The sequence below is a fragment of the Sus scrofa genome, chromosome 7, assembly GCF_054392235.1.
Source record: "Sus scrofa isolate SSC_HxYL_T2T_F1_AM1 chromosome 7, Sscrofa_HxYL_maternal_Yorkshire_Landrace_v2.0, whole genome shotgun sequence".
Taxonomy (NCBI): domain Eukaryota; kingdom Metazoa; phylum Chordata; class Mammalia; order Artiodactyla; family Suidae; genus Sus; species Sus scrofa.
In genome coordinates, this window is record NC_139389.1 from 105262912 (window position 1) to 105290513 (window position 27602).

General features: G+C 41.6%; 2 long non-coding RNA genes across 6 annotated transcripts in view; one reads left to right on the plus strand and one right to left on the minus strand.

The window, feature by feature from the left end:
* The window catches only part of LOC146401829 (uncharacterized), a 227940-nt gene that overhangs the window by 186926 nt on the left and 13412 nt on the right, over positions 1–27602 (minus strand). The gene's annotated exons all lie outside the window — the stretch shown is intronic.
* Positions 78–23535, plus strand: LOC146401830 (uncharacterized). 5 transcript variants are annotated; one of them, XR_014811071.1, is made up of 5 exons: positions 78–443; positions 1367–1430; positions 19301–19408; positions 20426–20668; positions 22089–23535. It is a non-coding gene; the product is annotated as an uncharacterized LOC146401830 (long non-coding RNA). The 5 variants fall into 5 exon arrangements; XR_014811073.1 differs by lacking the exons at positions 19301–19408; positions 20426–20668; positions 22089–23535 and adding an exon at positions 7495–10516; XR_014811072.1 differs by lacking the exons at positions 19301–19408; positions 20426–20668; positions 22089–23535 and adding an exon at positions 6582–7772 and having other exon boundaries at positions 1367–1754.

Below are 27602 nucleotides of genomic sequence, written 5' to 3' on the forward strand. Positions count from 1 at the left end.
TTCCGGCGCAGAGGAAACGTAGCAACTCCGAGACGGAAGAGGCGGGACGCAGAGCGGAGGAAAGTTGAACCGAAAAGGGGGCGGAGACTGCGAGGCTAGGAAGAGAGAGCGGGCAAAGGGGAGAGACTGGAGAAGAGGTGGAAGCCTTTGCTTCGGAAGCAAAATATTAACATGCTGAAAAGAAAAGGAATACCCTTGGGTCCCTGAGTAAAGACCTAGTGTCTGCGTCCCTGGTAATCTGGGCTAGATAGCAAGTACCAGAGGGAATAATTCTGTGGAATGGAGAAGCCAATGGAAGCCTTAGAAAGATTCTCAAGCTCCAGTGTATTCCCGTAAAGGCAAACTGAGGAGGATAACCACCAGTAAGACGCAGATGCCAAGGGGAGAAACCCCAAATCTGAAGAAGCCCTGTGTACAGGAATGATACCGTCTCCAAAACTTAGGTACTGAGAAGGTTCCCCCCAAATTTAACTACAACACAGGGGTAAGGGGGAGGGGGCAAAGAACAGGGAATTTTCCACCTCATAGACTGGAAATTCAAAATTTTTAAATCTAAACGGCATAAAAATATTGCTTTGTGGAGTTCCTGGGGCGTCGCAGCAGAAACCAATCCGACTAGGAACCATGAGATTGCGGATTCAATCCCTGGCCTCGCTCAGTGGATTAATGATCTGGCGTTTCCCCTGAACTGTGGTGTAGGTCTCAGACAAAGGCTTGGATTTGGCGGTCCTGCAGCTGTAGCTCAGATTAGACCCTTAGTCTGGGAACCTCCATATGCCGCATGTGCGGTTATATTTGTTACACTTCCATATTTGAACTGGGGTTTTATTTATTTATTTATTTATTCAGTCTTTAGGGCTGCATATGCGTCATATGGAGGTTACCAGGAAGGTGGGGGTCTAATTGGAGTTGCAGCCGCGGTCTACACCACAGCCACAGCAACATGGGATCCCAGCCTCTTCTTCGATCTACATCACAGTTCACAGCAATCCTTAATCCAGATCCTTAACCCACCAAGGGGAGGCCAGGGATCGAACCTGTGTCCTCATGGATTTGGAGATTTGTTTATTTTATCAGATTTGTTTCTGATAAACCATGATGGGAACTCCCTGAGCTGGGATTTTATATTTGAGATGGTATATATACAGTGTGCCCCAATAAAAGTATGCACATGCACAGAGCAGAGTTTTCAAAAAGACGGGTTTTTTTTTTTTTTTTCAGGAGGCAATTTTCTTGAGGGCCTGATTTTGGGGGGGGGGGGGGGTTGCTAGTGGAGAAGGCATCCCAAAATGGGAGAACATTATATCCAATAAACTGATGTGTGAAACATCAAACGTTTTGTTTTGTTTTCTTGTGTTCTTATTAGGTGAGAAGATTAGAAAGAAGAGCTGCAGAAGACATCTGTAGGTAGTAAAACATGGTTAAGTCTGGTAAGCTACACCTGGGGGCTCACCCTTTTTCTTAGGGGTGGTAGGAGAAATGTGAATGGGCTTCCATTTTAGAAAGTTTATTGGAGGAAGAGGAGTTGCAGGCATTTTAAGTCTCAAAAGCAGGAAATCCATTTAGGAGACTCTTGCAAGCTAAATGATGTCTACATTCATACGAAGGCAGTAGTAGCTAAGGGAAGAAAAAGGATGATAGATATTTAGGATATTTAGAAGATAAAATCAAAAGGGAATTAGGGACTAGTAGATGAGCCGGATGAGGGAGAGACAGGAAATAAAAAATTATTCCCAAGATACTGATTTAGGTAAGTGTCAGTCATATAGCAATAATGAGTAATAACTATAGGTGAAAAGAGGGGTAATGATTTATTTTTGAACATGTCCATCTTATATAGGAAATGTCTGTAGGACAGGTTTCTCAACCTTTGCATGTTTTTTTTTTTTCCTTTTTTTAGGGCCGCAGCTGCGGCATATGGAGTTTCCCAGGCTAGGGGTTAAATCAGAGCTACAGCTGCCGGACTGTGCCACAGCCACAGCAACATCAGATCCGAGCCAAGTCTGCAACCTACAGCACAGCTCGTGGCAATGCTGGATCCCTTTTTTTTTTTTTTTGCCTTTCTAGGGCCGCTCCCGTGGCATATGGAGGTTCCCAGGCTAGGGGTCAAATCAGAGATGTAGCCACTGGCCTACGCCAGAGCCACAGCAACTTGGGATCCGAGCCAAGTCTGTGACCTACACCGCAGCTCATGGCAACACCGGATCCTTAACCCACTGAGCAAGGCCAGGGATCGAACCCACAACCTCACGGTTCCTAGTCAGATTCGTTAGCCACTGAGCCATGACGGGAACTCCAAAAGTAAAAAATTTTTTTTAAAATGATAATGCTTTAAAAATATTTGATGTTTATCAAGCAGTTTACTGTGGATCAGGCACTATGCTAACCACTTTGGTCAATTATCTAGTTTTTCCCTAACAATTTTATGAGGCATATGGTATTATTACTCCCATTTAGCAAATGAGGAGACTGAATGAGGCAGGTGAATTAGCTGCTCACAAACTTATTGTCTATGTGAATATATAGCTAGTCTACATTTTCCACTCCCCATATACCTAGATGGAACTACATAGCTAGTTCTCATCAATGGACTATGAATGAAAGTGACTTGTGTCATCCCCAGTCCAGGGTGGTTAAAACTTTCTATCTCTGCATCCACCAGGTAGATATTAGAGAGACTTTCAAGGCATGGATTGAAAATGGGGGGATCCAGGGTCTCTAAATGGCTCACCACAGTGCTCAGCCACCCTGCTAACCTACATTGGACCTTGAAAAAAGCAAAAAATAAGATTTTAATGTGTTAAACCACAGACACACACACACACACACAAATTTTGCTTTGTACTCTCTTCTAAAAAAAAAAACATCACTAGTGGTAGTGTAATACACTCCCTAATCTGTAGAACATACTAAAAATTTGTACATTCTTGTCCTACATACAATGTAATCTTTTGAGGCTTTGTGATTTGGGGACTTAGATCATTTGCTGCGCAAGTGTGAGAGTGTGAGGGAAAGAGAAAACAACAAAAAGCTCTTCAATGAGGGAGTGGGAATGATTTTCTGACTGGTTAAGGGAAATTAATAATGCTTTATCATTTACCTTCCTCCCATATAGTCACCATTCAGATAGAGGAGTTTCTCCACATAGGCTCCTTTTAAATAAAGGACACACTGCTCCTTTTCACTATGTTTCACTTTCTCAAACATTCTCTCCAATAGTCTAAATTTACACATGTCATATCATTCCACTTTTTAACCTATGTGTCCTTTTTTTTTTCTTTTCTTTTCATACCTGTGCCTGCGGTATATGGACGTTCCCAGGCCAGGGGTTGAATCAGACCGTCACTGCAGGCCTACACCACAGCCATGATAACTCCAGATCTGAGCCATATCTGCAGCCTATGCAGCAGCTTGAGGCAACACTGGATCCTTAACCCACTGAGCGAGGCCAGGAATCAAACCTGTACCCTCACAAGGACAGCATCATGTTCTTAACCCATTGAGCCACGGTGGGAACTCCCCTATGTGTCCTATAATCCCAGGGCCTGAATTCAGACTCTTTCCTAAGAAAAACCTCTCTAGATTGTAAACTCCATGAGGGCATGGTCTTGTGTGTGTTTGCCTGATATAATTTACCTAGTCCCTGGCATGGTGTCTTCTACATAATAGGTGCTTGACAAATATTTGTTAAATCAACAAATCATGTATAGATAAATGGGAGATACCATGACCCTCAGATCAATAACAAATAATGGATTTCAATATTGAATGCAATATAATAAGATTGATACATGGAAATGGATTTATGGCAAGTTATAAGAAAACCCCTTAAAATCTCTCTTGATCTGCAGAACAAACAATAACAACTTCATTTATGCTGTTATGGAAAGCCACAGAATAAAAAAAAAAAAGCGAAACATAGTTTGCTTTGTGTGATATCGTACCAGGAAAGTATTCTAGAAAACATTAAACTTGTGTGGGTTTTTTCTCTCTTATTTAGTCAGGAAAAAGCCAGCTACTTCAAAATGTGGAGTAGGACAGAAAATCACCTCAGAATTTCTTAGGAGGTATCTCTTAAAAGTCACCCTGGAACCTCTGAGAATGGCCCCAATGATCCAGGAGAGATATGGTACCAAATATTTTATATTTTAAGGGTTGTGAAAAAAACTACACTCCTCCTATGTGGCAAGCACCAAAACCTGACTCTGGACAGGACCTCTGAAGACAGCTGGTCACCTTAGAAATTAGCTATAATTGTAAACCAAAAAAAAAAAAAAAAAAAAAAAAAACCATCACTAAGAGTTCAACCCTAGAATCCCAAACACAGAGCACAGATAAGCTTAACCCAGAAGAAAAAGAATCATCTTCCCTTCCAAGAACATCTCCTTGGATTTTGCTGTCATTGCAGGACACACCACAGCTCATGGCAACACAGGATCCTTAATCCACTGAGTGAGGCTAGGGATCAAACCCACATCCTCATGGGTACTAGTCGGGTTCCTTACTGCAGAGCCACGATGCTAGTCAGGTTCATTAGCACTAAACTGCTCTTTTAACCTCAACACAAATTCTGCCTGGCCTGCACACTGTTGCTAAGGGAACTTTCTTTGAAAAGTGTTTTCCTGCTCTGAAATCTCTACCGGCTCCCTATTTTCTGCCCACAGGATGAAACGTAAGTGGGTCGCAACTTGCTTTTCAGCTTTATCGCCTAACCCCAAACCACCACTCTACACACTGAAGCCCTCCTAACACACCGAGCTTATTTATCAAGGATCCCAGCACTGCAGAGGGTGTTTATGTCTTTGAGCCCTTGAAAGCAGTTCTATCTGGAAACTTTGAGTGCTATTCTTTATCTTCCTTCACTCACACCATCAGCCCAATACACATGAAAGCAAATGTGTATGTGTACACATGCCCTCAATTGCATGAACCCACATTTACCTGGAAAAATCTACCTATGTGTAAACAAGATTGGAATGGGAAGGGAGGGGTTTTGAGTTTGTTACTTTGCAGATGCTGTCAATTAGTGATTAATATGATTTCAGTTAGGGGAGAGGGGGTGGGTAGGGAAAAGGCAGGAAATGGTTAATAATGTCTGCGATGGCAACTTTTCTTCATCCTCTCTCTGCTGACTTGTGGGAAATGTTTCTTAAGACTTAAGATAATGTTAATTTTCACCTCTTCTCCAACACCTAATTGCCTAGGCATTTAGATGATCGGATGGCTCTATCTCCTAATCCACTTTCATGTTACTTTCCCTTAGGATTGGTTGCCCGGTAGCTCTGATTTGATACCAAGCTTGCCTTCCTAGTAATTACTTTCTTTCTGTTCTCCAATGATTATCTCCTGTTGGGTTTTCCTCCAGTTTACGTTTTATTTATTTCTCAATCTAAAATATATGGACATAAGAAAATAATTTTATTTTCTTAGGGCCATTCACAAAGTATACATACATATTTTTTTTTCTCTTCTAGGGCCGCACCTGCGGCACATGGACATTCCCAGGCTAGGGGTCCAATCAGAGCTGTAGCCTCTGGCCTACACCATAGCCGCAGCAACACCAGATCCGAACCATGTCTGCAACCTACACCACAGCTCACGTCAATGCCAGATCCTGAACCCAATGAGCAAGGCCAAGGTTCGAACCCACAACCTCAGGGTTCCTAGTCAGATTCATTAACCACTGAGCCATGATAGGAACTCCAACAAATTATATTTATAAGGACTTTTTACTAAATATTTATTAGTAGAAGGAAAATTTCTGTGTTCATGTTCCATTTCCTGCCAGATAAAGGGACCCTTTTCTTCACAGACACCTCACATGGAGATATCTCTTCTTGTGAGTATGGTACTCGAGTGTAATATTCAATGTTACTTCACAGATCTGGGTTTTAAAAAAAAGATTAAAAAGTTTGGAGTTCCCATTGTGGCGCAGTGGTTAACGAATCCAACTGGGAACCATGAGGTTGCAGGTTCGATCCCTGCCCTTGCTCAGTGGGTTAAGGATCCGCCGTTGCCTGAGCTGTGGTGTAGGTTGCAGACGCGGCTTGGATCCCCCGTTTCTGTGGCTCTGGCATAGGCCTGCGGCTACAGCTCCGATTGGACCCCTAGCCTGGGAACCTCTGTATGCCACAGGAGCGGCCCTAGAAAAGGCAAAAAGACAAAAAAAAAATAAAAAAGAAAGAAATTCACTAACAGGGAGTTCCTGTCATGGCTCAGTGGTTAACAAATCCGACTAGGAACCATGAGGTTGCGGGTTCAATCCCTGCCCTTGCTCAGTGGGTTAAGGATCCGGCATGGCCGTGAGCTGTGGTGTAGGTTGCAGGTGCAGCTCAGATCTCAAGTTGCTGTGGCTCTGGCGTAGGCTGGTGGCTACAGCTCTGATTCATGGACAGATTGCTCAAGGAAACTATTTGCCTTTTCAGTGTTCATTCATATATTCATTTTTATTTATCCATTCAGCCGTCAGTTGTAGATGAGTACAGAATAGTCCTGTGAACAATGTTTTAATACAAAGTGAAAAGTGATATAGTAGATGTTACTATTACAAGCTTATATAAGACAAATAAGCTCATGTAAAGCTCTTGTGGAGCTATGGAATGAGGAGAGAAGCCTTCTATTCTTCTGATGTTTAACCTTGTATTTTTAAGACATAAGACATAGTTGTATACCTATATACACTCAAAGATGAAAAAGGTAATTCATAATTAATTTTTACTGCAAATCGTGTTACCCTTCTTCCTAGAAATTTACATTTACATATAAGAGTTTGTCAGATCTTAAAAGCTAGATTAGAAATCACAGTGATATCTGTAGCATTTTGATATAGAATGGAAATAAATTTAATTTTGCTATGCAGTTAAAATTGAAATAAGTCAAATTGAAATTAGAATAAGTTTAATTTGTGTTTAAAAATCACACTCGTGTGCATAAATTCAGTAGAAATCTTTTTCCCCACACAAACATAGTGAATGTAGGTAGAAAGATTTTTACAAAGGTACAGTCTCTAAATTACTGGGTTATGTTAATATTGCTTATTATTAATGCAAAGCACTAAAAATACCTGATTGGATTCTATCTCCAAATTACAAAAGCTTGATCCTGGCTTAAAAGTTCTTGATGGAATTACACTTACAAGTATCACTATCACATAGCAGTTCAATATAACTTGTTCAACCATACTCCATGAGATACTATTGTCATAGATGCTAAGGAGTAAATGAATGAGTGGTGGATGTGTTACCTGACTATGGTTATCATTTCACAATGTGTATGTATATTAAATCATCACATTGTACAACCTAAAATATACAATTTTTATTTTTTAGTCATACTTCAATAAAGCTGGAAAGAAAAAGTCCCCCAGTTACTTACAGGTGACAGAATCTTAGGGAAGTTAAACAGATCACTTGAGGTTACACTGATCAATGGTGGAGCCCAAGTCTCCAATCCCCTTGCTCTTTCTCATTTCGTTGTTCTGCTTTTAACATACAGAACTCAACAACCGAAACTTGAACTAGTTTGGAAAGAAGAGTGCAATTTTTTCCTAGAAAAGAAAAGGCAATGTGCAAAAAAGACAGAAAAGACTCTGGCTGGGGGAATAGCTGGTGTAAAGTCATAGATGTAGAAGGGATTTTGTTCAAAAGAGAGCAGCTATGTTGTGCCTTGAAGAAACAATGTGATGATGCTGGAAGATGATGATGAAAGAAAGACTCTTGTGGAAGTTTCCAGTGTGGCTCAACTGTAACAAGCCAAACTATCATCCATGAGGATGTGGGTTCGATTCCTGGCCCCGCTCAGTGAGTTAAGGATCCGGCATTGCTGTGAGCTGTGGTGTAGGTCGAAGATGAGGCTGGGATCTGGCATTGCATTGGCTGTGGCATAGGCCAGCAGCTGCAGCTCTGATTTGACCCCTAGCCTGGGAACTGCTATATGCTGCAGGCTCCTGTGCCCCATTTATTCCAGATCTTATTTGCTTAGGAGTTTTGACCTGATCCTTAAGGCACTGGCTAGTCAATGGAGGTTTTTCTTTGATCACGGGAACTCAGATGTCAATGTGGAGGCTGAATTGGATGCATACAAAGCAATAGTTGCTAACAATCCAGACAACAGCTGATGATGGACTAGTCCAAGGCAGGAACTATCAAAGTAATGGAGATGCAGACCTTGGAGGGGTAAAAGAAATGTTCTCTCCTCTTCTCCTAAGGCCCACAGATGGAAACATTTCTGTCAGATGTGTGAAAAAGGGAATGGTCAACAAAAAAGTGCTGTCCTGGGTTTTTCACACATCAATAATATTTCCTCCTGTGGGCTCTTCTTTACCAATCCAGATGGGGAGTTATCACTTGTAGACATCAAAGGAAAAGGTAATTATAAAATTCATTAGGTTTTCCGAATAAAGTTGTGTAATATCTTCCAAGAAAATAATTAAACCACCATGGGCAAAGAGCCTAGACTATATAATTTAAAGCTATGAAGTGGGTCACTGTTTAGTGTCTCAAATCTAGTGCACATATAACTAATTCATAATCATGCTCCATCTGGCCAAAATTAGTCCCATTGTTCTAAAGGCCAAGACGAAAAAAATTTTTAAGAGGTTTCAGTAGCCTATCCAATGTAATCTAATGTGCATCTGGATTGTCCATTTTTCTTTCCTCAAAATATTTGAATCTTGCTAAATTGAAAAAAAATAGAAGGTACGGCATGTATAAGAAAAAGCCCTTGTTTCAAGAGCCCAGAGCCCTTAACAGAAGGGGGTTAGGATGGAATATTCTTACACCTCTTTAAAGACAGAGAAATCAGGCAGATGTGTGCCAAACTGCCAGGTGTTAAGGTGGTCAATTAGGATAACAAGCCAAAATGAAAGTAACCAGCAAACCTCTTCATTCACTTACTGTGACAGTACGAGCAAGAGGTAAAAGAGAAAGACACTGGCTCACTGGTGTTCCATTTTCCCTGTGGAAAGGCCCCAGGCAAGGATCAGCGGGAGCACAGATGGGAGATGTCATCTAACTGCCAAGGAGCCCTGAACAAAAATCTCCTGCCTGTTTTTTTTTGTTTTTGTTTTTGTTTTTGTTTTCGTATGGACCCATGTGGCTACAGGAAGGAAAAGAGGGAAGGGCTGGGTGTGAAAAGTACTGAGTCAACATTAGAAAAATGGCCTCAAAGGATCCCTGATAGTGCGATCTTAGTGGAGGGACTTAGAAAATATCTTAGCCTCGGAGTTACCATTGTGGCGCAGCAGAAACGAATCTGACTAGGAACCATGAGGTTGCAGGTTCAATCCCTGGCCTCTCTCATCGGGTTAAGGATCCGGCATTGCCACGAGCTGTAGTGTAGGTCAAAGACATGGCTTGGCTCTGGCGTTGCTGTGGCTGTGGTGTAGGCCGGCAGCCGTAGCTCCGATTTGACCCCTAGCCTGGGAACCTCCATATGCTGCAGGTGTGGCCCTAAAAGAAGTAAAAAAGAAAAAGAAAATATCTTAGCCAAAGCACTGGATAAAGAGACTTCCAAATGGAGGTGACGGGGGTGGGAATGCAGATATGCATATGAGCATGGCTGGCCCAAGAGGACCTGAGTCCTTGACTGCAAGTCCCTGCTGAGCCCCAAGTATGGTGTGGGGAAGGCAGCTTCCCCCAGAGGCCTGCCAGGCAAAGCCTTATCATTGCCTGTTGTCAGACCTGACAGATCATACATAGGATTTTGTCCTGGAGCCACACTACTCCATGTGAATCCAGGAGAATCCAGATGTGATAATAAGTTGAAATGGATTCATGTGTCCAGTGTGCCAGTCTGCCAAAAGCCGTATACTGTGAACAGAGAGCATCAAGGAAAAAATTTGATCTAATGTTATGCAACTACTAAGAGCAGTTGGCGGTCTGGATTTTATGCATTATATCTGGGAAGCCCAAGACCAAAGTCAGGCCCCGGGCTTGGGAAGGAAAAGGAGAAACTGAGATTTTCCCTCCTATTTCCCAACTTTGCTGATTTCCCACCAAACTGCACATTATTAGACTTTAGAAAGAGAAGGGAGGAAAAAAGGTGTAGTGTTCTGAAAATATTTGACCTTCTCAGTCCCAAGGGCACTCACTGTGTCAGCCTTCACCACATGGGAAGGAGACATCAACACATATTGTGTAATTGCAGAGCAATGGAAAGAGGCTCCTCATCTGGCCTGGATGCAACTCATTCCTCAGATGTCTCTTAAATTTGTTCCCTAATTTCCATTCTCACTGCCTCTCACTTAGATTATTATAAATAGACTTCGGATGATGGTCCCTGCCTCTGGTTTATTTTTCCCACTGGACTCTTGGAATAGGCCATAAAAGACACAGAAGCAGAGCTTCTTTGGAAGTCAGTTGTAGAGTTGGTAATTGAAGCCCATGGGGATGAATAAGCTCTCCCAGACAGTGATGTAGTATTAAAAAAAAATAATAACCAAACTCTTCCATCAATGAACTAGGGAAAGAGCACAATCTACTTTTTCACTTATTCAATAAAAATCATTATGAATAAATATTATTATACTGTTATTATATTCTAAGTATTGAGAAATTCTCCCCAGAAAATAATGGGGATGATGGGGTGGAGTTTTCAGGCAAGGCTTTGTGTAGGAGATGACATTTGAGCTCACATGAAAGATGAAGTTTTTTTCCAGATGGGTGGGAAGAAGGAAGGGAAACTGAAATATGTACACATGAAGCATCCTGGAATGTTCAAAGTTTTGCAAACAATTCCCTATGTCTGAATAATGTGGATAATGGGTGAGATGAGTGAGTACAAGGTACAGTAAGAGGCAAATTGAAGCCCAGTAACTGGAGGGCTTGTAGTTCATGGTGAGTAATTTGGGCTTTATCCTGTAGTTAATTGGGAAACCACTGGAGAGTTCTTTTACTTAGAGTAATAATAAGGTCAGATTTTTATTTCAGAAAACCCAATCTGGCCACTGTATGAAAGATGGGTCGAAGGGTATAAGAGACTGGAGAGACTACTTCCTATAGTAAATGAAAAAGGATATTGGCTTGAGTGGGGAAATAGCAGTGGAATGCAGAAGAATGAATGGATCTCAATGGATGAGTGTCAAGAAAGTAGAATTTAGGAGTTCCCATTGTGGCGCAGCGGAAATGAATCCACTAGTAACCATGAGGTTGCAGGTTTGATCCCTGGCCTCACTCAGTAGGTTAAAGATCTGGCGTTGCCGTGGGCTGTAGTGTACGTCACAGAAGTGGCTCAGATTTAGTGTTGCTGTGGCTGTGGTGTAGGCTGGCAGTTACAGCTCCAATTTGGCTTGAGAACTTCCATGTGCTGCATATACAGCCCAAAAGAAAGGAAGAAAGAAAAGAAGGAAGGAAGGAGCATTTAAAGGACTTAGTGACTGAATGATGTGGGAGTGAGAAAGTCCAGGGGGATTCCCAGTTACTTGGCTTGGGTGAATGGGTGGACATACGAGATAGGGAATAAAGGAGGAGAAGGGGAGTTTTGAAAATAGTAAGCTTGAGATGATTATAGAAAACATAAAATAGACTCAGAAGGCAATTGGAATAAGAGCTAGCGGTCAGGGAAAGCTGTGGACTAGAGGCTTATACACTTGGGCAACATTTGAAGCAAAGAGAATTCATCTTTCCTCTCTGCATCCCTGCCAATGGCTTTGTTCATGACCTCATCATCTGTCTTTTGGACCATTAAAACAGCCTCCTTATTGATCTTCAAACTCTACCCTTTCCAGTTCATTCTTCACATTCCTATCAGAGTGATATTTCTAAAATACAATTAAATATAGTCTGTCATTTAAAACTTTCCGTGGCTCTCTACAAGTCTGCAAAAGAAAAATCTATACTTCTTGCTTTGGCTTTCTTGGCAGTTAGAGAATAGAGCAGTTTCACGAAAGACACTTATTTTTATGTCATACAGTGTAAGATTCTAACGCTTTACAATTACTGTCAGGATATCTTGGAAAAGTGGTTCCCAATCATATGTATGTTGGTTACTCTCTGAAAAGACAAGGACAGATGGCCAAGATCCTAAGCCCCCAGATTCTTGACAAGTTCTCTTCTACCATCACCATCGGAGGCACACCAAGAAAAATAATTGCTTTTTATTACCAATTATGGATTTGGCTCCAAACCCTAACATATTATCCTAGAGAACTTGAAAGGACCACATAAAAGCCACCTAGAACAAGCAATTCTCAAAACTCTGGGTGAAACACAAGTGGAAGGGCTTCCTTGGCCCCTTGGTCCTAGACCTATTCCATAATCATTACCCTCAAATATTCATCACCTAGTGACAATAAAAAGCAACTAAAAAAATGACCCAAGGGAACAGAAGCTTCTCACTGCCCTCTAAAGCTCTAAAGTATGAGCCAGAGATTTCACACTATAAGCTGCTATGGCATATTCTACTTGTAAACAGCTTTTGTTAGCCAATGCAGGGAGGTCCCACACGATATTAAACAAACAAACAAACAAATAAAAAAACCACAAAAACACTTTATCCTTTCCCTGCCATCAAAACATGAAAAATGGAGTTCCCGTTGTGGCACAGTGGAAACAAACCCGACTAGTAACCATGAGGTTGTGGGTTCGACCCCTGGCCTTGCTCAGTGGGTTAAGGATCTGGCATTGCTATAAGCTGGGGTGTAGGTTGTAGACGAGGCTCCTGTGTTGCTGTGACTGTGGCGAAGGCCAGTGGCTACAGCTCTGATTAGACCCCTAGCCTGGGAATCTCCATATGCTGTGGGTACGGCCCTGAAAAGCAAAAACAAAAACAAAGAGCAGAAAACAAAAACCCATGAAAAATGAACTTGCAGAACGGGTGGCAGTGCTCTTTACATTTTGACATTCAACAATCAACTAGAACTAAAACAGTATTCCTCTTTAGATGAGGTCTTTGTCTTCCAGTTCCTCACCTCTGACCCAGTTCCCTCATATAGATTAGTCCAGTGCTTCCCAATCATTAATGTGCATGCAAATCACCTGGGGAATCTTGTTAAAATTCAATTTCTGGAGTTGCCACTGTGGAGCAGTGGGTTAAGAATCCAGCATTGCCACAGCTATGGCATAGATCACAGCTGCAGCTTGGATTCCATCCCTGACTCAGGAAACTCTGTATGCCATGGGTGCAGCTGAAAAAGAAAAAAAAAAAATTCTGTTTCTGACCTGATAGGTCTGGGATGAGGTCCAAGATTTGTTCCCAGGTAATGCTGGTGCTGCTGGTGTAGGAACCACTGTTTGAGTGACAAGGAATTAGATAGGTAGCATAGTAGTTAAGTGTTTCTCTGTGGAGCCACTAGTCTGGTTTTGGATTCTGGTTCAGCCACTTACCAGCTGAATCACCCTGGGGAAATTTCCTACATTAACTGTACCTCAGCTTCCTCATTTACAAAATGGTGCTAGTAATTGTTCTTAACTAAAAGGATTCTGGAGAAGATTGAGTCATTGTGTGTGACAGTCCTCAAAAGAGTTCCTGGCACACAGTAAGAAACCAATGAGAGGTAACTGCTATTATTCATTAATGAAGTTATAGTAGGTCCCTCCTTGCTTAAAATTATGGAATGGTTTTCCATTGTCCACTGGATGAAGTTCAAACTCCTTGGCATGGATTACAATGCCCTTTATGACCTGACCTCTATTTTCATTTCCCACCTCATCTCTCTGCCTAGCAATGCACTCTAATCTCTCTCATCTTGATCCCTCTACCCATGGAGTTCCCCTTAGCTAGAATACTCTTCCCTTTCTTTACCCAGTCAACTCCTAGAACTCAAGACAGCTCAAGTTGAGTTGGAATTCTTCCCAGACAATCCCCATCACCACTGTGAGTTAAGTACCTATCTTATATATTCCCAGAGCTTCCATAGCAATCTCTGTCACAATATTTATCACATTATATTATAATAGTCAAATTGTCTGTGTATTCTTTGGGGAAACTACCACGATTATAAGCTTTCAGTAAGTGTCCACTCTGGAATTAATAAATGAATAAATGACTAAATATGTTTCTTGGTGCTGCCATAGATCTCTGTGGACCCAAATCCTTTGATTAGACCTCCTTTTTTATGGGTCATTGATCTTTGACCTTTAAGGATCCAAACAGGCTATAGCCCCATCCCACCATCCCAGGGAGGAACACATGCTCACCACTGCCATAACCCTGCCCAAGTAACTAGTATCATAGCAGTCCTCTGATAAACAATGCTCATGCATTGCAGATGTTCTTGCATTTCCAGATTCAAGAATATGGCTCATTGAGGTGTGAATGTGGGGCTCAACCATAAGCTAAATTACTACCCAGCACATTAATTAATTCTAAACCTAGATTTAGCAAGTTCAATTCAAATTCATCCTAGGTGCTTTTTATAAGCCATATTCATTTAGCCTTTTAAATTCATTATCACGGCCTGTGAAACTTCTCATGATCTATCTCCTGTCCACCTCTCCAGCCAAGTCTCACTACTCTTGCTATGCTCCTGCCGCACTTGCTCTGGGTTCCTGAAATACCCAGCTGACCTCTGCAGGATCTTCCCACCAGCTAGTTCCTTGGCCTGAGTTGCATCCACATCCCACCCACCGCTCTTACACACTCTCAGACCCTAGACCATCTTCACCACCTTTTCACTTCCAGAATGCAAGCTCCTTGAGGCCAGGACATTTTTTTTTCCGACTGCTCTATTCCTAACATCAAAAGTAGGGCCTGGCCCATAGGAAGAGCTGAGTAAATACTTAAACACCTTCTACCAGGTCTTTGCTTGACTGTATACTCCATGCTTGCCCCATGTAAGGGCAGCCTCCCTCCATTTTTAATTCACATGAGCTCTCCCTGGGTTTGTTTGCTTTATTTTATGGCAGCTATCACTGGTTCTAAATATTTTTCTTTATTCAATTTTCCCCCTCTGTTCTCTCCAACAGACTCTAATTCTAAGAGGGAAGAAACGATATTTGTTTTGTCCGATGTCCAGCACCTAGTAATTAGTTGCTAAATATTTTTTTCTTTAATTGTTCAGTAAAAATTAACTGGCCAAAGAAAATGGCACTATTAGTCCATTTTATTTATCTAATATAAAAAAAATCCTAAAAAAGTTTCCAGGGCCCTTTGTAGCTTTAAAATAGAAACAATTCTGAGTTCCCAGCATGGCTCAGTGGCAACAAACCTGACTCATATCCATGAGGATGCAGGTTCAATTCCTAGCCTCGCTCAGTGGATTAAGGATCCAGTGTTGCCATGAGCTGTGGTGTAGGCTGGCAGCTACAGCTCCGATTTGACCCCTAGCCTGGGAACTTCCATATGCCATGGGTGTGGCCCTAAAAAGACAAAGAGACATAGAATAAAATAAATAATTAGTGTTAACCATAGAAAGTTGGAACAAGAAAAAGCCTTAGATGTCATGAGGTCCATTTTTCTCACTTTGCAGATAAGCAAATTAGGGGAAAAGAAGGGGAAGTGACTTGCATAGCTAGTTAGTAGCAGGATTGGAAGTAAAACCCAGGCTTTTCTAATTCTACATGATTCATCCACCAATGAGTAAAAAACTATATTAAATATCTACCCTGTTAAGTAATTTTGTCTTACATGCTCACCCTGGTGACATCCCTAGGTCTATTGAAAGGTAGATGCAGGTAAAACATGGAGTCCTGATTATTACTTCTAAAGATCAGGTTTTTCCATTTATAAAGGCGTGTTGGGGTTTAAGTTCGTGAAATGTTCACTAGCAGCCAATTTCTGGGGGTGGTGATAGTAATTAAAACCAATTACACAAAGACCTCATTTTAATAATCATGTATTGTCAACAAATGACTCAGTTTGATATTAGTCGCTGGTTAGGAAAATCCCATGGAGAAACTTGTCACATTGGATCATGCATTCTCAGTGGGGGCAGTGAAGATGAACTCTTGGGGGGGGGTGAAAACTGTTACCCTCTTTGTGAATAAACCACAAATATATATGCAGTACATAAATATATAGCATATCTTCCCCATCAAAATTTCATAGGGACCACACTTTTTACAGTTTGAAAGTTTTTTATCGTACATTTTTATTGGCAGTTTCTGCTGTATAGCAAACTACCTTGAAATTGGAGCTATGATGGAGGAAGCAGAATAGTCTCAGAGAATAAAAAGAGGATAAAAAACACAGTAGGGAGATAGGGAAGACTTCCTGGAGGAAGGGATGTCTAAACAGAAACATGAAAGAAGAATAGTTCACCAGCTGAACAGGAGAGGTAAGAAAAAGGCAAGGCAGAAGAAGAGCATAAACCAAAGCCAAGAAGCAAGTGAGAGCAAGAAAGTGAAAAGTGTTCAGGATTGTGAAAGCATTGAACACATGAAGACTGGGAGAGACAAGGCTAGAGCAGAAGTCAGGGCAAGATTTAGCAAGACATTACTAAAGAAAGATTTTAAGGAAGCAAGTAAAAGGGTCAGACCTGAATCTAAGAAAGTAGCAGGAAGAAAGGAACTGAAACAATAAATGTTTAGGAAGTGGAATTGATAGGACTTGGTGAAGAGTTCAGGGTAATGAGAGGAAGAATTCAAGATATCTAGCTTGGCAAGTGGGTGAATGATTTACTGAGACAGGAAATAGAAGAGCGGTTTGGAGTAGAATGTTGGGTTTTGTTTTAGTGGTGTTTCAAGTGCCACTGGATGATTCAAGATGTCTACTGGGCAATTAAAACTAAGCAAAACCCTGAAATCCTGTATGGACACTTAGGAGCTCAGGTAACCATTGAATATATAGTGGAACACTGGGGCTATATCAAAAATTAAAGGAAACAGTTCTGGTGGGTACTTTTTTACTGTCCCATCGTGAGCTTGAGTTGATTTAATATTGTATTCTGGCTTCCTAGCATTATGTACTGATAAAGACCTCTCAAAACCAGAGTTTCTTATGAAGCAGATCCTTTCTGCTAAACTCTTCCAGATCCTTTTCCATTCTCGTCAGTTACATGGGCTACACTTCAGAGAGGTCACTCGCAGAGGGTAATAAGGTAACAGAGGTCACATATTTGCTGGAAACAACACAAACAACAATTTCTTTAGTGTTTGGAACAGAACAATTCCTAATCACCCTTTATAGCTGCCACAGACACAAACAATCTCATAACTCCCTTTTCTTTCTTTCTTTCTTTCTTTTTTTTTTTTCATCTTTTATCTTTTTAGGGCCAGACCCGCAGCATATGGAGGTTCCCAGGCTAGGGGTCGAATTGGAGCTGTAGCTGCCAGCCTACACCACAGCCACAGCAACATGGGATCCGAGCCGCGTCTGCGACCTACACCACAGCTCACGGCAACACCGGATCCTTAACCCACTGGGCGAGGCCAGGGATCAAACCTGCATCCTCATCAGATTCATTTCCACTGAGCCACGATGAGAACTCCTTTAACTCCATTTTCCAATCCAAATTCGTGATTGCAAAATTTTAGGTGTTCTTCTAGGGAAAAGCCCAACTAGTAACCATGAGGACGTGGTTTGATCCCTGGCCCCATTCATTAGATTAAAGATCCAGCGTTGCCATGAGCTGTGATGTAGGTCACAGATGTGGCTCAGATCCTGTGTTGCTATGGCTGCAGCATAGGCTGGCAGCTGCGGCTGCAGCTCCGATTCAACCCCACAGATGCGGCCTAAAAAGACCAAAAAAAAAAAAATTAGACTTTTGAATTTAAACTTTAGTCAGCTTCTTTTAACCCCAAACTCTTCTACATCCCCCATTTTTAGAAAGCACTTGAAATGGTTTTCTAGTTTGGTGCCAAACCCCTCTATATTTTAATTTATATCTCAGTTGCTCAGATATTCAACTAAGTACAGACAATTTTTTTCCCATGTAAACCTCACAAGGACCCGATGAAAGGACAGTGGGGTTTAGAGAGGTTATGTAGCTTTCCCAGGGCCAGAGAGACCATATCCTTTAGCTACACTTGTTCCCATTTTCTATCCATGATCTTAATCTTGCTGGTGATGATAATTACCACAAAAATAACTAACATGTATTGAGCATTAATTATGCCCCAGAAACTCAATGAAAACACTTGACATGAATTTTGGCATGTAATCCTCCCAACAGTTTTGTGAAGTACTGTTGTCTCAGAAGTTCCCAGGTAGGGGCCAGATTGGAGCCATAGCCAGTGGCCTATGTCACAGCCACAGCAAAGCCAGATCTGAACCACATCCGCGACCTATGCCACAGCTTGCAACAATGTCAGATCCTTAATCCACTGAGGAAGGCCAGGAATCAAACCCACATCATCATAGATACTAGTTGGTTCTTAGCCCACTGAGCCACAATGGGAACTCCTATTGTCTCCAATCTTAAGATGGGGATTCTGAAGCCTAGAGAAGTTGTTACTCTTGAGTGCACACAAGTGATAAATGGCAAAGTCAGGATTTGAACACGAAAGCCTGGCTTCAGAATCCTCATTGTAATCACCACATTTGGTCAGGGTAACCTCTAAGGTCCCTCTCCCACCATCCAACACCCTGCTCCCACCTATTCAGTGATTCGTTCCTATACCATGGAGCCTTTTCACATTTTATTTCACATAAGTTACATCATTACAATTATGGTTTTTGAATGGTTGAGTTGAGTTTATCTGGTTTAACAAGTGTTTGTCTAGCTTAAGCACCAGAAATAGCTAAAGAAGAAGAAGCAGGTAGAGCCAGCCAAAGGTTGGGCTCAGGACCAAGCTGAAGCCAAGAGATTTATTTTTCAACCCTGAAGGTACAGGGAAAGGGCTGAGTCTTGGCTCTCCACTGCACAGCTTGGGAGAGCCTAGGACCTCCCCCACATAGCAGAAACCACCTTTGCCAGCAGGAGTCTCTGTTTCACAAAGCAGTATTTTACTTGGTTCTTTTGGCTCCAGAAACATGGGGCTAGCTAGATTACCTTCTCTGTGCTTAGGAGGAACTCTAGAGCCCAGATTTACCAGGACGACAACATAAAACAACACCACATCTTTCTCTGGCTTTTTATATAAACTGAAAGAGGATTGACAACATCAGCAGCCCTAACTTTTGAAAGATTTAAAAAACAAAAAATCCTGACCATAGTGCTACACGAACTCTTCAAGCTAAGGTGCAGGACTTGGAAATGAACGCTTAGCTTGCTTTTTTGTACTTGCCCTAGCTGTGTGATAGTCCCCGACGCCCACAGTACCTTTGTACTGCCCTTCCAGGCCCCTGTTTGGTTCTATCCACTCTGATTCTGAACTCTTCTCCAAACCTCCCCCCTTCTCGCACACACCAAGGTGCCCTTGATAATGCTTGCATTTCAGCAATTAAATAATAGCCAGCTCAAAACAATACATTACCTTCTCAGCACAGAAAAGTACCTGATAAATACAGATGAAATCTATCAACTATAGCACAACTTGGCTGCTGGAAAATAGAAGTAAAGAAAGATTGGAAGGAGAGAAAAAGGAAAGAGGTAAAGAAAAAGGGGGAATTGTTAATAAATTTTCTGTATGTGTTATAATATATGCTTTCACATGTTTCTCTCTTACTATTAGCTTAAAATAGCCTTCTTAAACCCCACTAGTGAGCCTGAACTTTGATGTATGGAGAAGGTTCAGAAAGCCCCAGATTTCTGGTCTTAATGGTCAGTACAAGATTATCTGGTACATATCAGAGAAATAAGTGTAAATGAAGCCTTATGTTCATCCTAATTCTTTTTCTCTGCCCTACCCACATTTATGTCCAACTGTCTCCCTCCCCAGCCCACAGCTCAGCCCTGAATTTATAGACAAAGACTTTGGAGGCTGTGAGTGGGAGGGTTGAGGCATAGTGTAAGGAAAGGAAATAAATAATGGATGATAAGCTCGGCTGGTGACAGATTGTTGCAACAGCAGCAGAATCTGCAGGAGTTTAGATGCAATTCTGCAGACCTAAAGAGATCTTGAGGACATGAGAAGGGAAAGAAAATTTGGCCATCTTAAGCAGCTCCTTATAAGCCTGACCTTTACATGTGGTTGTCACAGGGCAACAGAGTAGTCCTATACAATCCAAACAGTGGGGTGGTCAAAAGTATGATTTGAGTTGCATGAGAACAGCTACCTGCTCAGGAAAAGCTCTCTCCTACTGGGCCTGAAATGTTCATTCATTCATCAAAACTTGATTGTTTCTCAGTTCCAACATCACAGTACCAGGGGCACGATAATGTACCTGTAAGGGACTCAAATTTGAGTGATTCGAATAGAAAAGGGATTGATTAAAAAGATATGGGGAGAGTTCCCATTGTGGCTCAGTGGGTTAAGGACATGACATAGTCTCCATGAGGATGCAGGTTTGATCCCTGGTCTCACGCAGTGGGTTAAGGATCTGGCATTGCTGCAAGCTGGGTGTAGTTTGCAGATGTGGGTCAGATCTGGTGATGCTGTCATTGTCGGGTATGCTTCAGCTGCAGCTCTGATTTGACCCCTAACCTGGGAACTTCCATATGCCACAGGTGTAGTCATAAAAAGACAAAGAAAAAAAAAAGGAGGCTGTGGAGGAAGAGAGTGATGTCAGCAAGATGGTGACTACAAAGCTTCAGGCCTTCCTGCCCCATAGAGACAACAAAGTTAATACACAGACAGGAACGCCTTTGAGACCAGTGTTCCAGACTCATCTTGACTGATTCCTAGAGACCAGTCAAGATGCTACAGCACCAAGGTCATTGTAAAACCAAGAAAAGCTTCTGACAAAAGGGGTAGGTAAATTTGCAGCGTTTGACACCCATCCCTGCTCTTCCCCTTTACGGCATAGTGCCCAGCAACAGGGAGGAAATCTTTCAGACCAGGGCTCCCCTTTAATATGGAAACAAAAGAGTGGGCCAGTGTCCAGCATTATATTTTGTTTGGGAGTTACCTGAGGGACTGTTTTCTATCTCTCTGACTTGGACCACTGATGAGACTAATGCCAGAGTTTAGAAACTGCTAAAAAAAAGGGAGGCAAATAGCATGTTAGAGCTGCAGAACCACAGGTAGACACCAGAGGGAGCAATAAGTCAGAAAAGATTTACAATGTCCTGGAACAGTTGAGCGGGTTGGTGAAGATCTTCCCATACATACAAAGACTGGTGGAGATGGTTGTTGCTTTTTTTTTTCAAATGCCCAAATCCTAGCAAAATATTACAAAGCACACAAAGAACATTGGAAACATGGGCCAATTAAGGGACCAGAATAAAGTTCCATAAACAGACCCTTAAAAAACAGAGAACTCTGAACTATGAGAAAGGAACTTAACATAACTGTCCTGGAGTTCCTGTCGTGGCTCAGCAGTTAACGAATCCAATTAGGAACCATGAGGTTGCGGGTTCTATCCCTGGCCTCGCTCAATGGGTTGAGGATCCAGCATTGCTGTGAGCTGCAGTGTAGGTAGCAGACACGGCCCGGATCCCACATTACTGTGGCTCTGGCATAGGCCAGTGGCTACATCTGCAATTACACCCCTAGCCTGGGAATCTCCATATGCCACGGGTGCAGCCCTACAAAAAGACAAATTAATTAATTAATTAATTGTCATAAAGATGCTCAAGTAAAGGAGAACACAGATAGAAACTAAATGAAATCAGGAAAATGATGCATAAACTGTATGAGAGTATCAACAGAGAGCTAGAAGCTATTAAAAAGAACTAATCAGAAATTCTGGAGCTCAAAAATACAAAAGTACTAAAAAATTCATTAGAGGAGTTCAACATCAGACTTAACAAGGCCAAAAAAAAAGAATCAGGAAACTTAAAAATAAGTCACTTAAAATCATTAAGTCAGAGGAATAAAAAGAAAAAAAGAAGAAAAGCAAAGAGAACATAAAGTACTTATTGTACACCATCTATGGGACTAATAGTCACATTAGGGATTCCCAGAGTAAGAGAAAGAAATGGGCTAAAAGCTTACTTGAAGAAATAATTGCCAAAACTTCCCAAATATGAAGCAAGAAATGGACATACAGACTCAAGAAGCTTAAAGAATCCAACTAGGATAAATCCAAAGAGAACCACACTGAGATAAAATATAATCAAACTATCTAAAGTCAAAAGATAGAGAATCTTGAAAAAAGCAACAGAAAATCTGTTTGTAACATGCAAGGGAACTTGTATAAGCTTATCGGTATATATTTTTTTTTTTCAGCAGACAGTTGGCAGGGCAGACCAGAGTGCCATGATACTCAAAGGGCTGAAAGAAACAAAAAAAATCTGTCCAACTAAGAATACCATAATCATTAACACTGTCCTTTAAAAATTAGGGAGAAATGAAGACTTTCCCATATAAACTAAAGCTGAAGGAATTTATTACTACTAGCTCTGCTCTGCAAGAATTATTCAAGAATGCTTCAAATTGAAACAAAAAGAGAGGAGAAAGCAACACAAAGAGGTATGAAAAATATAAGATTCTCCAGTAAAGGCAAATAAATACATGGACAAAAAAATAATAATAAATAAATACATGGCCAATATAGTAATCTGCACTATTATAACTTTGGCACATAGAATTACAATGACAAAAATATTTTTAAAATAACTATAAATCAACATTAAAAGGTATGTAATATATAATTTGTGATATCAGTAACATAAAGTGGAGTGGTGGAGCTGTAAAGGAACAGAATATTTGTGTGCAACTGAAATTGTTATTATCTGTTTAAAATAGAACACTATCACTTTAAGATGTTTTATGTAATTGCAATGGTAACCACAAAGAAAATATTAAACAAGGTATCTAATCAAAATCAAAATAATAGACACCAAAAATGGAATGTTGGTTACCAGAGCCTGGGGGAAGGGGGAGGCGAATTGTTTAAAGGGTATAGAGTTTCAGTTTTGCAAGATGAAAAGAATTTGGGTGATGGATAGGGGTGATGTTTGCATAACAATATGCATGTACTTAATGCCACTGAATTGTGCCCTTTAAATGGATGATATATTTTATATGTATTTTACTCCAATTTTTTTTTAAAAAGCTCTAAGTCCCATATAACTAGTAAGTGACCATACCAATGAATTCACTTCCATCTAAATTGTGTCCCATTTCTTCTGGCATAAGACTCTGCATCCATTACATAAATATTCCCCAAAATTTGCCAATAGAAACAAGCAGAATACTGCAAAAAAAAAAAAAAATGCTATGGGGTAGCCACAAAATTATGAGGGTTAGAGTCAAGGCCAGAACAGTGCCTCCAATTCATGGCACTAAATAAATCTGAAGTGTGTGCATCATGCTACCAGCACCTGGCACTGGGCGCTGTAACCTGCACCACTACCACCAGATTCTGTCACTGGCAACACTTGTCAAAGTAATCCATGACTCCTTCCCACAGATGATTAAGAACCAATGGACCATAAGGTAGCTATGAGCAGAATAATCTTATGGAAACTGCCTATCCGCAGAGTAGCTTCAAAGCAGTGTTCCCGGAACCAATGATAGTTTAACATCTTAAAAATGCATTGGTAATATTTTTCAGTTTTAAAATTAAGAAATCACATTTTTAAAAAAGTTAAAAAGAGCTCTGAGCTCTAAATTCCTTTCAACATCCTGAATTTCATCTGGCCTTTGTAATAAAAATGCATGCTTTTATACATATTATGAGCAATGGTCAATCTACCTCATTTTATTTTTCTTTTGCTATTACACAAATGCACACTCAAGCTCTAACAAGTATCTAGGTACAATATTTTTTAAAAAACCAAAAAACTACTTCTCTCTTGAGGTTGCCAGCCCCTCAAAATGTCCCCCCGCTATTCCCTGCCTCCTAGTCTTTGTACCCTGTGAGTCCCCTATCACTTTGTACCAGGGTTAATCTGTGTAACCAATAGTGTATGGTAGAAATGATGATAAGTCACTTTCAAGATTAGGTTTTTAAAAATTTATTTATTTAATTTTTATTAAGGTATGCTTCATTTACAATGTTGTGTCAATTGCTATTATACAGCCTAGTGACCCAGTCGTACATATATCCAATCTCTTGGGATAGAGCAGATGGAAGATAGTATGAGGAAAAGAATGTATATAAATGTATGACCAAGATTAGGTTTTAAAAGACTAACATGGCTCTCTTAGAGCTCTTGCTCTGGAGGAAGCCAAGTAGATGCCATGAGGACATTCAAGAAGCCCTCTGGAGAGACCTACCTAGAGAAGAATGAAGATGTCCAGCCAACAGCCAGCAGTGGACATGGGCCTCCCAACCATGATGTGAGTGAGCTAGGGACCAGATTCGTTTACAGTAGAGCCTACCAATAACTCAGGGCCTGCCATCAGCTTGACTGGAACATTCAGAAAGACCTGGAGCCAGAATTACTTAACTAAAATGCTCCCGCAGAAACCATGGGATTATTTAAAAACAATAAATAATATTTTAAGCCACTAAATTGTGGGATAATTTATTATGCAGCTATAGATAACTCCATCTCTCCAGCAATTCTATAGGGGAAAAAAAGCTGTGAGTGTGTGTTTCAGAAAAGACTGCTAAAATGCTAAATCACTCCTGAGGTACACACAGAATTATGAGGAACAGAACAATGACAAAATCCACACACTCACACCCTCACATACCAACTGCAGAGCAGCTCTTAGCACTTGGCCAAATAGGCTGCTGCCAAGCAGACAGAATCTGAGAGTAAAAAGTTTATGATTAGCTCCAAACAGCTTGCCTTACTAAGCTGAAATTTTACCATTAAAGATAAATTTCATTGGTTCTTATAGTGTCAGGTCTTTAAAGGTCTCCTAGAAGCCATAACATCTTAAAACAATATTTATTTAATTTTTTAAAATACTTCATTAGAGTATAGTTGATTTGCAGTGTTGTGTGCATTTTCTGCTGTACAGCATAGTGACCCAGGCATGTGTGTGTGTGTGTGTGTGTGTGTGTGTGTGTGTATGCACTTTTCTTAAATTTTCTTAAATTATCTTCCATCATGGTCTATCCCAAGAGACTGGATATAATTCCCTGTGTTATACAGAAGGGCTTCATTGCTTATCCATTCTAAATGAAATAGTTTGCATCTACTAATCCGAAACTCCCAGTCCAGCCCTCTCCCTCTTGGCAATCACAAGTCTGTTCTCTATGTCTGTAAGTCTGTTTCTGTAAAACAGTATGTATAATAGGATCACAAAAGAAAACAGAAACTAACTCTAATGGTTCATCTGAGAAGACTTTTAATACAGAGAGTACTTACCAAAGTGTGGGCCTGGTTATTGGAACCAAGAAACAATGTCGAAGCATCCAGAGATAATCAAGAAAGGGAAGATATTTGTGCAAAAGGCAGAAATCATGTCACCAGAGTTCACTAACCGGTGGACTCAAGGCCAGCGGGCACCCAGTTGTAACTTTCATAACGTCAGGACACAGCCACCCTCCGTGCCCCAGGGAGGGAGGAAGTGCGAAAGAAGTACATTCATCTCTTCCCTCTTCTTCCAGTCTCCTGCTGGGGCTTTCCTTTGGGCAAAGCTGACCAACAGCAAAAGAGCAAAGGACCCTAGTTGGTGCAGGGGTTGTTTGCCAGGGTAAAGCCAGACAGAAAAGAACAGAGAATGGATGGGGGGCACGGGAGACAGTATTAGGGAATTTCTAGATTCCTAAAGAATCTTTAAGATCATCTCAGTGTACCAGGCAGTCTGTGTAAATCCTCTTTATTTCACCCCTAGCAGATGTACCAAAACCTCCAATGGTGGCAAAAAGCGTGGCCTTTGGATTCAGGCAGGGCTCTCCCCATTTCCAAGCTGGGTGAAACCTAACCTCTGAAAATCTCTTGTTTCTTCTTTGTGAATCAAGCAGCATAATAAAAACGGGCTTGGAGTTCCCGTCGTTAGCTCAGTGGCTAACGAATCCAACTAGGAACCATGAGGTTGTGGGTTTGATCCCTGGCCTTGCTCAGTGGGTTAAGGATCTAGCGTTGCCGTGAGCTGTAGTGTAGGTTGCAGACGCGGCTTGGATCCAGCGTTGCTGTGGCTCTGGCACAGCCGGCAGCTACAGCTCTGATTAGACCCCTAGCCTGGGAACCTCCATATGCCATGGGAGCAGCCCAAGGAAATGGCAAAAAGACAACAACAAAAAAAAACAAAACAAAAAATGGGCGCAGGTGCAGCCTAGAGGGAAAGAAAGAAAGGAAGGAAGGAAGAGTAGGGGGAGGGAAGGAGGGAGGAAGGAAGGAAAGAGGAAGGAAAGAGAGAGAGAAAGAAAAAGAAAGAAAGGAAGAAAGAAAAGAAAGGAAGGAAGGAAGGGTTGGTGGGTAAGGGGGAAGAAAGGAGGGAGGAAGGAAGGAGGAAGGAAGAGAAAGAGAAAGGAAGGAAGGAAGGATGGATGGATGGACTAGTGGATCTAGTATTCCTGTGGTCTACTGGTTAGGACTCAACACCTTCACTGCTGAACCCCAGGTTTGACCCCAGGTCTAGCAACTGAGATCCCACATCAAGCTGTGCATGTCGCAGCCAAGAAAAAAGTTTGAAAAATAAAAATAAAAACTGCTGGACCTAAGAACTTAATGGATACCACTTAAGATACCAGCTTTTTCTCTCCCTCACATCCTTTTGGCCTCTGGTCAATTTCTTTTTCAGATAGGCCTTCTCTAGGTATTAAGCAAGACGGCCATTGACAGCCTCCACCTCAAATCTTCCCAGCTTAAAGAATATTTCTCCCAATGGCTGTAAATTACTATTAGGGAAAATTCCAATTCTCCGCTTGGGTCATGTGCCCAACCCTGACCAATCACTCTGGCATAGGGAGAGGGAATGATATGACTGGCAAGGCTGGAATAGGCACTAGCAGGAGAGGATGGAAGCTCAGACATGCTTCTGGTGTTCTGAGCACCCAATTCCAAGGTGGGGGAGGGTCTTCTTCCCACACCAACAAGAAATTCTTGGGACACCAGGTGGGTGTCCTATGATTACACTCAATTCTGACAGTGTCTACCCAGAGACAGTATCAATCCAAGGTCCAACAAGACTGTTACTTCCCTCCTACTTCAGATGCTATTTGCAAGTCCAGGCTGTTACCTGTCCAGCTTCTAATCAGCTGGCTACAGACTGGGGGGTTCCCACCGCCCCCTCCTTTTACTTCAGACTCCATTCACAAGTCCAGGCTGTTGTACCTCTGACCAACCGGCCGTAAATCAGAGGTTCCCATGATCTGCCCCCTCTCCCAGGCTTGATTAATTTGCTAGAGAGGCTCATAGAGCTCAGGAAATCCATTTATTCACTAGATTACAAATTTGTTATAAAAAGATACAACTCAGGAGCAGCCAGATGGTAAAGATGCATAGGGCAAGTTATGTGGGAAGTGGCCCAGCGCTTCCATGCCCTCACCAGGCACCCCTTCTCCCCAAATCTCCATGTGTTCAGCAACCTAGAAGCTCTCTGGACCCTGTCCTTTTGGGGTTTTATGAAGGCCTCATTACATATGCATGATTGGTTAAATAACTGACCACTGGTGATGGGACTCCAGCTCCAGCTCCTCTCCCCTCCCCAGCCTCCATCCTCAGGTGAGTCCCTAAGTCATCTCTTAACATAAAAGACACCTTTGTTGCTCTCATTACTCCAAAGGTTTTAGGAGTTCTGTGCCACAAACAGGGATAAAGATCAACTACCTAGGGAGTTCCCTGGTGGGCCAGTGGTTAGGACTTGGTGCCCAGGTTCAGTCCCTCCTGTGGGAAC